Source organism: Schistocerca piceifrons, chromosome 8 (assembly GCF_021461385.2).
Source record: "Schistocerca piceifrons isolate TAMUIC-IGC-003096 chromosome 8, iqSchPice1.1, whole genome shotgun sequence".
Classification (NCBI taxonomy): domain Eukaryota; kingdom Metazoa; phylum Arthropoda; class Insecta; order Orthoptera; family Acrididae; genus Schistocerca; species Schistocerca piceifrons.
Window position 1 is genome coordinate 489,020,350 of NC_060145.1, and position 12,391 is coordinate 489,032,740.

A 12,391-nucleotide genomic window follows, 5' to 3' on the forward strand; every position below is an offset into this window, starting at 1 on the left:
ATGGGAAATACAAAGCACTGGAGGGTACGTGGCATTCTGAACTGAAGCCTACATTCAGTTCTTTTGTAAATATTAAGTGGGTCTCCTCAACAGCCACACTTGCATGATGACCATTCTAAAAGGTCACAGTCACCCATGCTTTGGTTAGTAACTGAAAAAGAATTCCGCCATAGATGCGGCGATTTATTTTCGCTTTGCTTCTTAACCATTTTTACTTTCAGAGGAGCATCACGAGTGGCAAATTTTGAGCAAAACCTACACATTTCCCTTGCTGCCATGCTAAAATTTCCCCCCCCCCCCCCCCCCCCGTGCCAAAACACAGCGGGGTTTACACAGCCTCGCGGCACAAACGTGTTGTGCACACGCGGTTGCGAGAGAATTGTGAAACAGTGGTTTATTAAGTTCATTAAGAGAGGAGCTGAGGAAACGCAATGTGAATATCTTATGAAAAAGCACATCCTCGATACAAAATAAACATGTATGTATTCACTTACGTTGTGCCAAAACCATAGCATTTCTCGTTTCACCAGCTACCGATAGCCCTTAAAAATTACATTCTTTCATCTAAAAAGCCTGTAGTTAGTATCTGACTAGCAGTTATTCCTCGTCAGGTACGCTCCCGTCGGTTGGACATGTTTATATATATAGCAGGTCAGTGGTCATAATGTTCTGGCTGGGCAGTGTATGTATATATTAATGTTAAAATCACGTTACATATTCTGTAATTAAACTCGTTCCACATCATTTCGATAAAAGGATCTTTCAAATATTCTATGGAGCTAACTAACTAACGAACCAAGCCGAGTAACTGCTTACATAAGAGCCTTATTTGCCCCTCACTGACTTGCTCAATTTGCGAAGCTCTTTCTCTTGAATAAATCGTCTATTTCTTTTCTGAAATTGTAATCCTTTGTTTGTCTGTACATGTACGTCACATCTATCAATTTCTCTCTCATTTGGATAATTTATTCTTGGTGCGTCGTCTCTTTTTTGTCTTAATTGGCATATACCGGCGTCTACCATTCGGGTTTTTCGGCATCTCCGAGACCCTCTGCTGTGAATGAGACTCACCTTTGTTTACTCGTGCTGTCGTTCTGTACATACGTTCAGTGTCCCGCACTGCTCCCAATTAGAATGAATCCCACAGCCTCGAGCTATGTCCTAGAAATGAGTCTCTTCTGTAGATTGTGAGCCTCCGTAGGTCGGTGGTCGGCGGCTCTGCCCGTTGTCCGGAGGGCCCGGGTTCGAGTGTCGTTACTGTCAGAGAGTTTTCCTCGGCGAGACGACTGGAACGGCGTGCTCTCAGCTTCGTGACGCCAACTTGAGTGACAAGTAGCAGCTCCGAGGTCAACAAAAGCAACAATGGCCGGGAGAGAGCTGTGCTGACCCCACAGCGTTCGGTTGGTCCACATTGGCCCACCTGGCCCAGAACGCGGAGCTTGGGTTGCTTTGCTCCTTCCTACACTGACCGCATTTACGTAGTAACTTGCCAGTGAATTGTGTCTTTATATGAGCTTACTAAGTGCAGGAATGACTCACTATAACACTACAGCCACAGGATGTACAACTCTGCGTCTTTTTTATGTGAACAGTTTTACATTTCTGTACATTTAAAGCAAGTTGTTATTCCTTGCTTCACTATCAAATTTTATGAAGATCGATATAAATACTAGCTTAGCTTATTTAAGACAGTACTTCATTGCAGATAACTGCATCGTATGCAAAAAGTCTGAGGTTACTACTAATATTTTCAACTGTTCATAAACGTACAACACAAACAGCAAAGATCTCAACACTCTCCGCTGAGCCGCACCTAAAGTTAATTCCACAACTGTCAGTATGTCTCCATCCAAGGCAACATGTTGGATCCTACCTAAGTGGAAACGGAGATGGCTCCTGCGAGCTTCTGTAAAGTTTGGAAGTTAGGAGACGAGATACTGGCAGAAGTAAAGCTATGAGGACGGGGCGTGAGTCGTGCTTGGGTAGCTCAGATGGTAGAGCACTTGCCCGCGAAAGGCACAGGTCCCGAGTTCGAGTCTCGGTCCGGCACACAGTTTTAATCTGCCAGGAAGTTTCCTCTTGAACTTGTTCGATCAATAAAAGTGCAGTAAATGCTGTCTGTGGATGTCATTGAAGTTGTCGAACGACGATGTCCCAGATCTACTCGACTGAAGAGGGGTCTGGTGATTGAGTAGGCCAAGGCAACATGTCGACACTCTGTAGCGCATGTTGGGTTACAACAGCGGTACGTCGGCGAGCGTTGTTCTGTTGGAAAACACCCCCTGAAATGCTGTTCATGAATGACATCTCAACTGATCGAATCACCAGGCTGACATACGATTTTGCAGTCAGGGTGCATGGGATAACCACAAGAGTCCTCCTGCTGTGATACAAAATCGCACCCCAGACCGTAACTCCATATGTAGATACAGTGTGTCTAGTTTGTAGACAGATTGGTTGCAGACCCTTCTGACCAACACACGGCCATCGCTGGCATCGAACTAAGCTCAGCTTTCATCAGAATATACAACAAACCTCATCACTGCCTTCCAATGAGCTCTCGCTAGACACTACTGAAGTCGCAGATGATGGTGGGTTGGGTTCAGTGGATTGCACGTTGCCGGGAGTCTGGCTCGGAGCTGTCCTTGAAGTAACCGATTTGGGTTAGACAGCCGTAATCTAGGGGTAGCATCTTCGATTAGTAATCAAAACATCATCGAAACCTGCCACCGCTTAAATTTTGGTTAATAGCATTAGCTGCCGAAGACTTCCGGCATAAGTAGCCAACCTCATTCCACCTTGTCACAAAGGACGGAGGACCGGACAGAGGTTCAGGGTGTGGTGTCACCGCCAGACACCACACTTGCTAGGTGGTAGCCTTTAAATCGGCCGCGGTCCGTTAGTATACGCCGGACCCGCGTGTCGCCACTATCAGTGATTGCAGACCGAGCGCCGCCACACGGCAGGTCTAAGACACTTCCTAGCACTCGCCCAGTTGTACAGCCGACTTTGCTAGCGATTGTTCACTGACAAATTACGCTCTCATTTGCCGAGACGATAGTTAGCATAGCCTTCAGCTACGTCATTTGCTACGACCTAGCAAGGCGCCATTATCATTTGCTATTTATCTTGTGATGCATGTACCGTCAGACCGATGTTCAGCAATTATGGATTAAAGTTAAGTATTCCAACAGCTACGACCTTTTTTGCTAGAGTCTAACTTCCTTAAACGTTCCAGACCTCACGCCAGCCTGCGTGAGCTTAACGCGTGCCTTTCGGCTACCAATCATAGTGGCTTGGCTGTCTTGCCAAGTCACAACACAGGGCACTCTCTTGTCCTTGGGGTGGGAAACTGCCCCTACAGGCGGAAGAATCAGCAATGATCAACGGCATGAGGACACAGAAGGCAATGGAAACCGCTGCATTAAAGACACACAACGTATACTCACAGGACATGTGGCCCGTAATTGAAAAAGTGTCATCATGATCTCTCCATTGGCACAAGATCCCGGAATAGTCCCTCATTCGGATCTCCAAGAGGGGAACGCCAAGAGAGAGGTGACCATGAGAAAAAGATTGAATAATCAACGAAATGATAAGGTTCTACGAGTCAGGTCCTGATATGTCAGAAGCTTGAATGTGGTAGGGAAGCTAGAAAAATCTGAAAAGGGAAATGCAAAGGCTCAAGCTAGATATAGCAAGGGCCAGTGAAGTGAAATGGAAAGAAGACAAGGATTTCTGGTCAGCTGAGTACGGAGTAATACCAACAGCAGCAGAAATTGTATAACGGGAGAAGGATTCGTTACGAATAGGAAGGCAGAGCAGAGAATATGTTACAGTCAACAGTTCAGCGATAGGGTTGTTCTTGTCAGAATCGACAGCAAACAAACACCGACTATGATAGTTCGGGTATACGTGCAACATCGCAAGCTGAAGATGAAGAGCTAGAGAAAGTATATGTGGATACTGAAAGGGTAATACAGTATACAAAGGGAGATGAAAATCTAAAATTTATAGGGGACTGGAATGCAGTTGTAGAGGAAGGAGTAGAAGAAAAGGTTACAGGAGAATATGGACTTGGGACAAGGAATGAGAGAGGGGAAAGATTAAATGAGATATGTAACAAGTTTCAGCTAGTAATAGCGAATACTCGGTTCAAGAATCACAAGAGGAGGAGGTATACTTGGAAAAGGCCGGGTGGTACGGGAAGATTTCAGTTAGATTACATCAAGATCAAACACAGATTCCGAAATCAGATACTGGAGTGTAAGGCTTACCCAGGAGCAGATATACTCGTAGACTCAGATCACAATACAGTAGTGATGAACAATAGGCTGTAGTTTAAGACATTACTCAGAAAGAATCAATATGCAAAGAACTGGGATACGGAAGTACTAAGCGATGACGAGATACGCCTGAAGTTCTCTAAGGCTATAAGTACAGGAATAAGGAATAGCTCAGTAGGCAGTACAGTTGAATGGACATCTCTAAAACAGAAGCTGGAAACAACAACATACGTGCAAAGGAGGTAACTGCGAAGAAACCATGAGCAACGGAAGAAATACTTCAGTTGATCGCTGAAAGAAGAAAGTACAAAAATGTTCAGGGAAATTCAGGAATATAGAAATACAAGTCGCTGAGGTATGAAATAAATAGGAATTGCAGGGAAGATAGGACGAAATGACTGGATGAAAAATGCGAAGAAATCTAAAAAGAAATGATTTTCGGAGGGACTGACTCAGCATATAGGAAAGTCAGACATTAAAAGCAAGGGTGGAAGCATAAAGAGAGAACCGGGAATCCCACTGTTAAATTCACAGCAGAGAGAAGATAGGTGGACAGATTATACTGAAAGGAGAAGAAACGGGAGTCGATTTAGAAGAGATAGGGGATCCAGTATTAGAATAAGAATTTAAGAGAGCTTTGGAGGAATTAAGATCTAGTAAGGCAGAGGGGGTAGATAACATTCCATTAGAATTTCTAGAATCATTGGGGGAAGTGGCAACAAAACGACTATTCACGTTGGCGTGTAGAATGTATGAGTCTGGCTACATACTATCTGACTTTCAGATAAATATCATCCACACAATTGCGAAGACTGCAAGAGCCGACAAGTGAGACAATTATAGCACAATCACCTTAACAGCTCATGCATCCAAGTTGCTAACGATGGTAATATACAGAAGAATGGAAAAGAAAATTGAGGATGTGCTAAATGACGATCAGTTTGGCTTCAGAAAAGGTAAAGGCACCCAGGAGGCAATTCCGACGTTGTGGTTGATAATGGAAGAAAGACTACAGAAAAATCAAGACACTTTCATAGGATTTGTCGACCTGCAAAAAGCGTTCGACAATTAAAATCTTGTTCGAAATTCTGAGAAAAATAGGGATAAGCTATAGGGAGAGAGGGGTAATATACAATATGTAGAAGATCGAAGAGGGAATAACAAGAGTGGACGACCAAGCTCTCAGATTAAAAAGGGTGTAAGGCAGGGATGTAGTCTTTCCTCCCTACTGTTCAATCTATACATCGAAGATGCAATGATGGAAATGAAAGGAAGGTTCAGAGGGGTATTAAACTTCAAGGTGAAAGGATATCGATGACAGGATTCGTTGATGACATTGCTATCTTGAGTGAAAGTGAAGAAGAATTACATGACATGCTGAATGGAATGAACAATGTAATGAGTACATAATATGAATTGACTGTAAATAGAAGAAAGACTAGAGTAGCTTAAATGAGAAGAGCAAGAAACTTAACATCGGGTCTGATGGTCACGAAGTGTATAAAGTTAAGGAATTCTGCTACCTAGGTAGTAAAATAACCAATGACGGACGTAACAAGGAGGACATCAGAAGCAGACTAACACTGGCAAAAAGGGCGTTCCTGGTCAAGAGAAGTCTACTAGTATCAGAGATAAGCCTTAATTTGAGGAAGACATTTCTGAGAATGTACGTCTGGAACACAGCATTAAGTGGTAGTGAAACATGGACTGTGGGAAAACCGGAACAGAAGAGAATCGAAGCGTTTGAGATGTGGTGCTAAAGGCGAATATTGAAAATTAGGTGGACTGAAAAGGTAAAGAATGAGGAGGTTCTGCGCAGAATCGGAGAGGAAGGAAACATGTGGAAAAGACTGACAAGGGGGAGAGGATGATAGGACATCTGTTAAGACATCAGGGAATGACTTATATGTACTAGAGGGAGCTGTAGAGGGCAAAAACTGTAGAGGAAGACAGAGATTGGAATACATCCAGCAAATAACTGAGGTCGTAGATTACAGTGCTACTATGAGATGAGGAATTCGTGGCGGGAACATCGAATCATTCAAAAGACTGATTACCTAAAAATAAAAAGTTCGTTGTGTCATTGTGATGTCTGCTGCTGCTCAAATTCCAGCACAATACGCCACAGCCATAATCTACATCTACATCTACATCTAGATTTATACTCCGCAACCCACCCAACGGTGTGTGGCGGAGGGCACTTAACGTGCCACTGTCATCACCTCCCTTTCTTGTTCCAGTCGCGTATGGCTCGCGGGAAGAACGACTGCCGGAAAGCCTCCGTGCGCGCTCGAATCTCTCTAATTTTATATTCGTGATCTCCTCGGGAGGTATAAGGAGGGGAAAGCAATATATTCGATACATCATCCAGAAACGCACCCTCTCGAAACCTGGCAAGCAAGCTACACCGCGATGCAGAGCGCCTCTCTTGCAGAGACTGCCACTCGAGTTTGCTATTCATCTCCATAACGCTATCACGCTTACCAAATAACCCTGTGACGAAACGCGCCGCTCTTCTTTGGATCTTCTCTCTCCTCTGTCAACCCCACCCGGTACGGATCCAACACTGATGGAGCAATACTCAAGTATAGGTCGAACGAGTGTTTTGTAAGCCACCTCCCATGTTGATGGACTACATTTTCTAAGGACTCTCCCAATGAATCTCAACCTGGTACCCGCCTTACCAACAATTAATTTTATATGATCATTCCGCACGCATACTGCCAGATATTTTACACAAGTAACTGCTACCAGTGTTTGTTCCGCTATAGTATAATCATACAATAAAGGATCCTTCTTTCTATGTATTCGCAATACGTTAAATTTGTCTATGTTAAGGGTCAGTTGCCACTCCCTGCACCAAGCGCCTATCCGCTGCAGATCTTCCTGCAATTCGCTGCAATTTTCTAATGCTGCAACTTCTCTGTATACTACAGCGTCATCCGCGAAAAGCCGCATGGAACTTCCGACACTATCTACTAGGTCCTTTGTATTGAAAGGTATGTGCTAAGATTCGATCAGGATAGAGCCAGTGAAAAATGTCGATAGTTCCCAACCGCAAGGTTGGACGAGTAGTACATGTTCGAGTAGTAAGATCTTTGGCAGCTAACAGAGCTAGGTGCACGCGGTAAAAGTTTGAGTAGTGGTGAGGAGATGTGCACAGACAGCAGACGTGTTTCGAGTCGGAGCTAGATGCCTGCAGGAGGCAGCCGGGTCGTGACAGCATCAAAGTAAGAATTGGCGCTACGCACATAATAAGCTATATATTGAGCGAAACTCGGCACATACCTGGGGAAACTAGAAAGAATAATTAAAATAGGTTTTCTTTGGTTAAATAATGTCTAAAAGCTAGATAAAAATCCCATTGTTGATGCAATAAGCGTTTTGTGAAACTTTCTCGTAAATCCATGCGATAGAAGTTTTTTTAGTTTTTCACATGTGCCTTAAAAGTTTGAACAATAAATATTTTTTTAGATAAAATTAGAGTTTCATCTCACACCTTATGTCGTTCTCCGCATCCTGTGCTTGCATTGAACCAAAAGGTTCTTTAAAGTAAAGTTCCCATGAATAAAGCTAATAATTTCATTTATCAGAGTAAAATAATCTATATGCCATTGCACAGTTGGCAAATTATTCAGATCAGGGCAGAATTTTTATTAAGTAACAAACAGGGCCATAATGAGTAAAGTTATCTAGAATGACAATTTTATGCCATTGCACTACGGCTGAGTTGAATATATGTTTCATTATCGGCTAAACGGGAAGGAGTGCACGAGCTAAGTCCACAGACGCAGTCAGATGCAGGTTGGTGACTTTCATTTATTTTTACCACTAAACTTTCATGCAGTCAGATGTGTATTTTGAGTATTAATTTTCCAACAATATTTTCATGCAGTCAGATAAAGTTCAGTTCAGTTAAATATGCAGTCAGATGCAAGTTTTATTAAAGACTAAAGCAGTCTAATGCAGTTCAGTCTAGTTTAAATAGAGAATTTTTATTAACAACACTTTCAACATATATTGTGAAAATCAATGGTCCCATAACTCTCCCCTGTGGCACGTCCCCTGTAGACGTCTCTCCATTGAGAACAACATGCTGTGTTGTGTTTGCTAAAAACTCTTCAATCCAGCCAACAGCTGGTCTGATATTCCGTAGGCTCTTACTTTGTTTATCAGGCGACAGTGCGAAACTGTATCGAACGCCTTTCGGAAATCCTAAGTAGATGGTCTTCTCTCTCAGTAGTACCACGTGGCCGCCTGCAGCCCCGTCTTTTTGGGACCGTACGTTCTCGTGACTATCGCTGCCAACATTCACGTACAGTGGCTACATTCCTGCCAAGGCCCTATGCAGTATCGCAGAATGAACACCCAGCTTCTCGTATCCCTTTTACACGACGTCGTTGAAACTGAGAGAGGTGTTTATAATGGTGTCTTTGTTGGCTTAAAGGTATTCTTGACCAGTATCAACCCACTATGTCAAATCTCAAAACAAATTAACGCTCACGACCGTTACATCGTGTATTTGAAGCAAATGTCATTCACATTCTTTCAGTGGCGTTACTATTGCCATCCTTATGCGACTCGCGTGAAATTTGAATAAACATCGTCTGTCAGATTGTAACAGAACCTATTAAAGGCTTTACTTTACCAAAGTATGCGATACCCTCCAAATTCAACCAGTTTAACGAGTATTTATGATTATAGAAAAGTTATTGTGTATGTTAACAATGATTGCATAACAAGTCTCCATAAACAGTCAACTCATTAAATTATACTGAATGACTGACCCACACAAAAGTTAATATCACTTGATCTCTGATACAGCAAATGTCATCATGTAAAAACACTAAGTTCATCTTCAATAATTAATAAGAAGTACGAAAAATAGTGACCAACTTACGTATTTTGGATCTCGTTAAATAAAAATCACCCAGCGTAACCTATTTGTTCACTAGGACCGTTTTCACTCAGTATTCACGTAAACAATCCTATTTTGGACGAAAACCAATGTAATTGTTAATAATTCATGTTATTTACTTATTTATGCAAATTAGAGAAGTCAATTGACAAACTTCTAAAAAACGGCTTTTTCGTAACAAAGAATTATTCTGTCAAGTCAAAAAGTCTGTCTGTCAATTTAATAACCTGTTAAATTATGTCACTTGATATAAATTAATAACTTTTCTGCACAAATTAGGATAACAGATGTACATATGACTTATAAACTATATCTCTTTTTAGTAGCTCTTTGACAAGGTTATAAATACAAGCAGCAAGAAGGGTTGGGGGCGCAGTCGGAATGTCACTTTGGTAAAGTGTGCATGTGTGTTATTGTTCGAGGTGGATAAACAATGCAAAGAACATGTAAAAAGAAGTACTACTTTGTGTTGTGTCATTGTCTTTGGTGGACAGTGGAATTAAGATGGCCACCAGAGTAATAAATATTTGAAGTTTAAATATTTGTTCGTTTCGCTCGTTATTTATCATCAAAAGCACATCAAAAACCCAGGACCTCATCATTTTACCCCTACACAACCAGATTTAGAGCCAGCATCAGCATCGAGACACAGCAGCGATCCAGCAAGCAGCAGCGATTACCACAATACATTTTAATGGCGCCAACCTAACATCAAGTGCTAACAAGCTCCGTAAATGGCAGTGAAATAGTGCGAGTATAGCAATATCTACGACTAGGCGACCATTATAAGATGTAGAAACACGCCTATCAACATCCGCTTATGCCGCACCGATCCTTCTTGGTGCTACGATTTCTTTTTCCGTCGGTGTAGATTCTAATTGGTGCATTGAAGCTCGGGAGTTGCCTGTGGTATCAACAGCAAAGCTTTCCGAGGGTGCAAGTTTTCGTGTCTCTTCAAAAACCTTCATCTTTAACGCTTCTCCCCTACTGTCCAGACATTAAAGCTAATGCACGGCTAACTAACTACCCAGGCGCGTTATTTGGGCTGCGTTGTCAGGGCCAGTGGGTTGCAGGGGGGTCACAGTTTCGTTGTTGCCATTCTGTCCTCCCTCCACCTCCTCCAAAATATAATGTACTGTCAAACAGCTTCAACGCACAACAGTGCTTATGATTTTAGTTATAATGAACTCCAACTGAACTCCATCCACACAGAGCTCTGAAGGCCCAACACTCCCGACTGACCGCCGAGCCGTCCTCAACCGATAGGTATCACTGAATGCGGATACGGATGCTCATGTCGTCAGTACTCCCTTTTCCCTGCCATTGTCATTTTTCGTTAACGGAGTGGCTCGTCAGCTGCCTCACAATGGCTGAGTGCACCCCTCTTGACAACAACGCAACCAGACGGTGACCCACCCACGTGCTAAGCCCGAAATAGCTTCGGTGATCTGACGGGAACTAGAGCTACCACAGCGGCAAGGCCATTGCCTTTAATTGTAATAAGGACAATAAAGTATATAAAGTGTTTTGACACAATAATTTCTAAATATTGGTATTTAATAGCCCACTTAGCATAAAATGCAAGAAATTAAAGTTCAGAGAATCACGTCATTTAAACGCATTATACTTAAAATTTAGGGAGTTGGTGTGTCATGTTCTCGATATAAGAACTGTAATAGCAATAAACTCTCACGACTGAAATGCTGCAAGTCTAAGTGTGCGCTCTCCGTTACTAGTGTTTCATTTAGCGCTTCCAGTGAGAACGCAGGTCTAGAGGCTACTGATGTGTATGCGAGGGGAAAACCGTTCCTTTCAGCCATTTTCGCCTGCGTCCAGAAAAGTCCATCGCCCTGTTATTTTCTCGTTCTCAGTTGAGGGTTGAGGACGTTTACCTTTCTGCCTCGTCACGCTCACCGTACTGTGGTCTGCTAGAGTAGTTCTACCTGTGGACTAACGGACAGCATCAGATATGTTGTTGGCAGGAGGTATGGTGGTAATGTGAATGCCCACCTTCCCCTGCATAGCATGTTTTCTACTGTTGTCAGAGGAAGAATGGAGGTTTAAGGTTTAACTTCCCATCGACGTACAGGTCATTAGAGACGGAGCACAAGCTAGAGTTGCTTCAACGATGGAGAAGAAATTCTACCTTGCCCTTTGAAACGTCCCCTTAGAAAACTTATTGAATTACTGTGCTGGCAAACCCCTTACGTTATTTGGTTTTCAAACAGCTAAGCAGAACTGAACGTACTCAGACATTTCGCTCTTTACTTATTCTGATCAACACTAAACTCAGGCCGGCCGGAGTGGCCGAGCGGTTAAAGGCGCTACAGTCTGGAACCGCACGACCGCTACAGTCGCAGGTTCGAATCCTGCATGCATGTGTGTGATGTCCTTAGGTTAGTTAGCTTTAAGTAGTTCTAAGTTCTAGGGCACTTATGACCACAGCAGTTGAGTCCCATAGTGCTCAGAGACATTTTTGAACTAAACTCAGACACAATATTTTTAGCGCAACGCAATCTATCAAAAATCCCTACAAAAGAATGGCCCTGACTAACAATAACCTATACCTTTCACAAATCACTTACCTCACAAAAACCTTCGTTACTCGAACTACTGCAATACAGCGAGTGCCACTACTGCCAGCTAAATAAAAGATTGAAACTACGGAAGGCACTAACTACTGATAGGGATAGTTAGCAAATGAATGATATTAATAGAGAACAAACAATGTATTTACCTTAATAGTGTTCAAAATTATATATACACTCCTGGAAATGGAAAAAAGAACACATTGACACCGGTGTGTCAGACCCACCATACTTGCTCCGGACACTGCGAGAGGGCTGTACAAGCAATGATCACACGCACGGCACAGCGGACACACCAGGAACTGCGGTGTTGGCCGTCGAATGGCGCTAGCTGCGCAGCATTTGTGCACCGCCGCCGTCAGTGTCAGCCAGTTTGCCGTGGCATACGGAGCTCCATCGCAGTCTTTAACACTGGTAGCATGCCACGACAGCGTGGACGTGAACCGTATGTGCAGTTGACGGACTTTGAGCGAGGGCGTATAGTGGGCATGCGAGACGCCGGGTGGACGTACCGCCGAATTGCTCAACACGTGGGGCGTGAGGTCTCCACAGTACATCGATGTTGTCGCCAGTGGTCGGCGGAAGGTGCACGTGCCCGT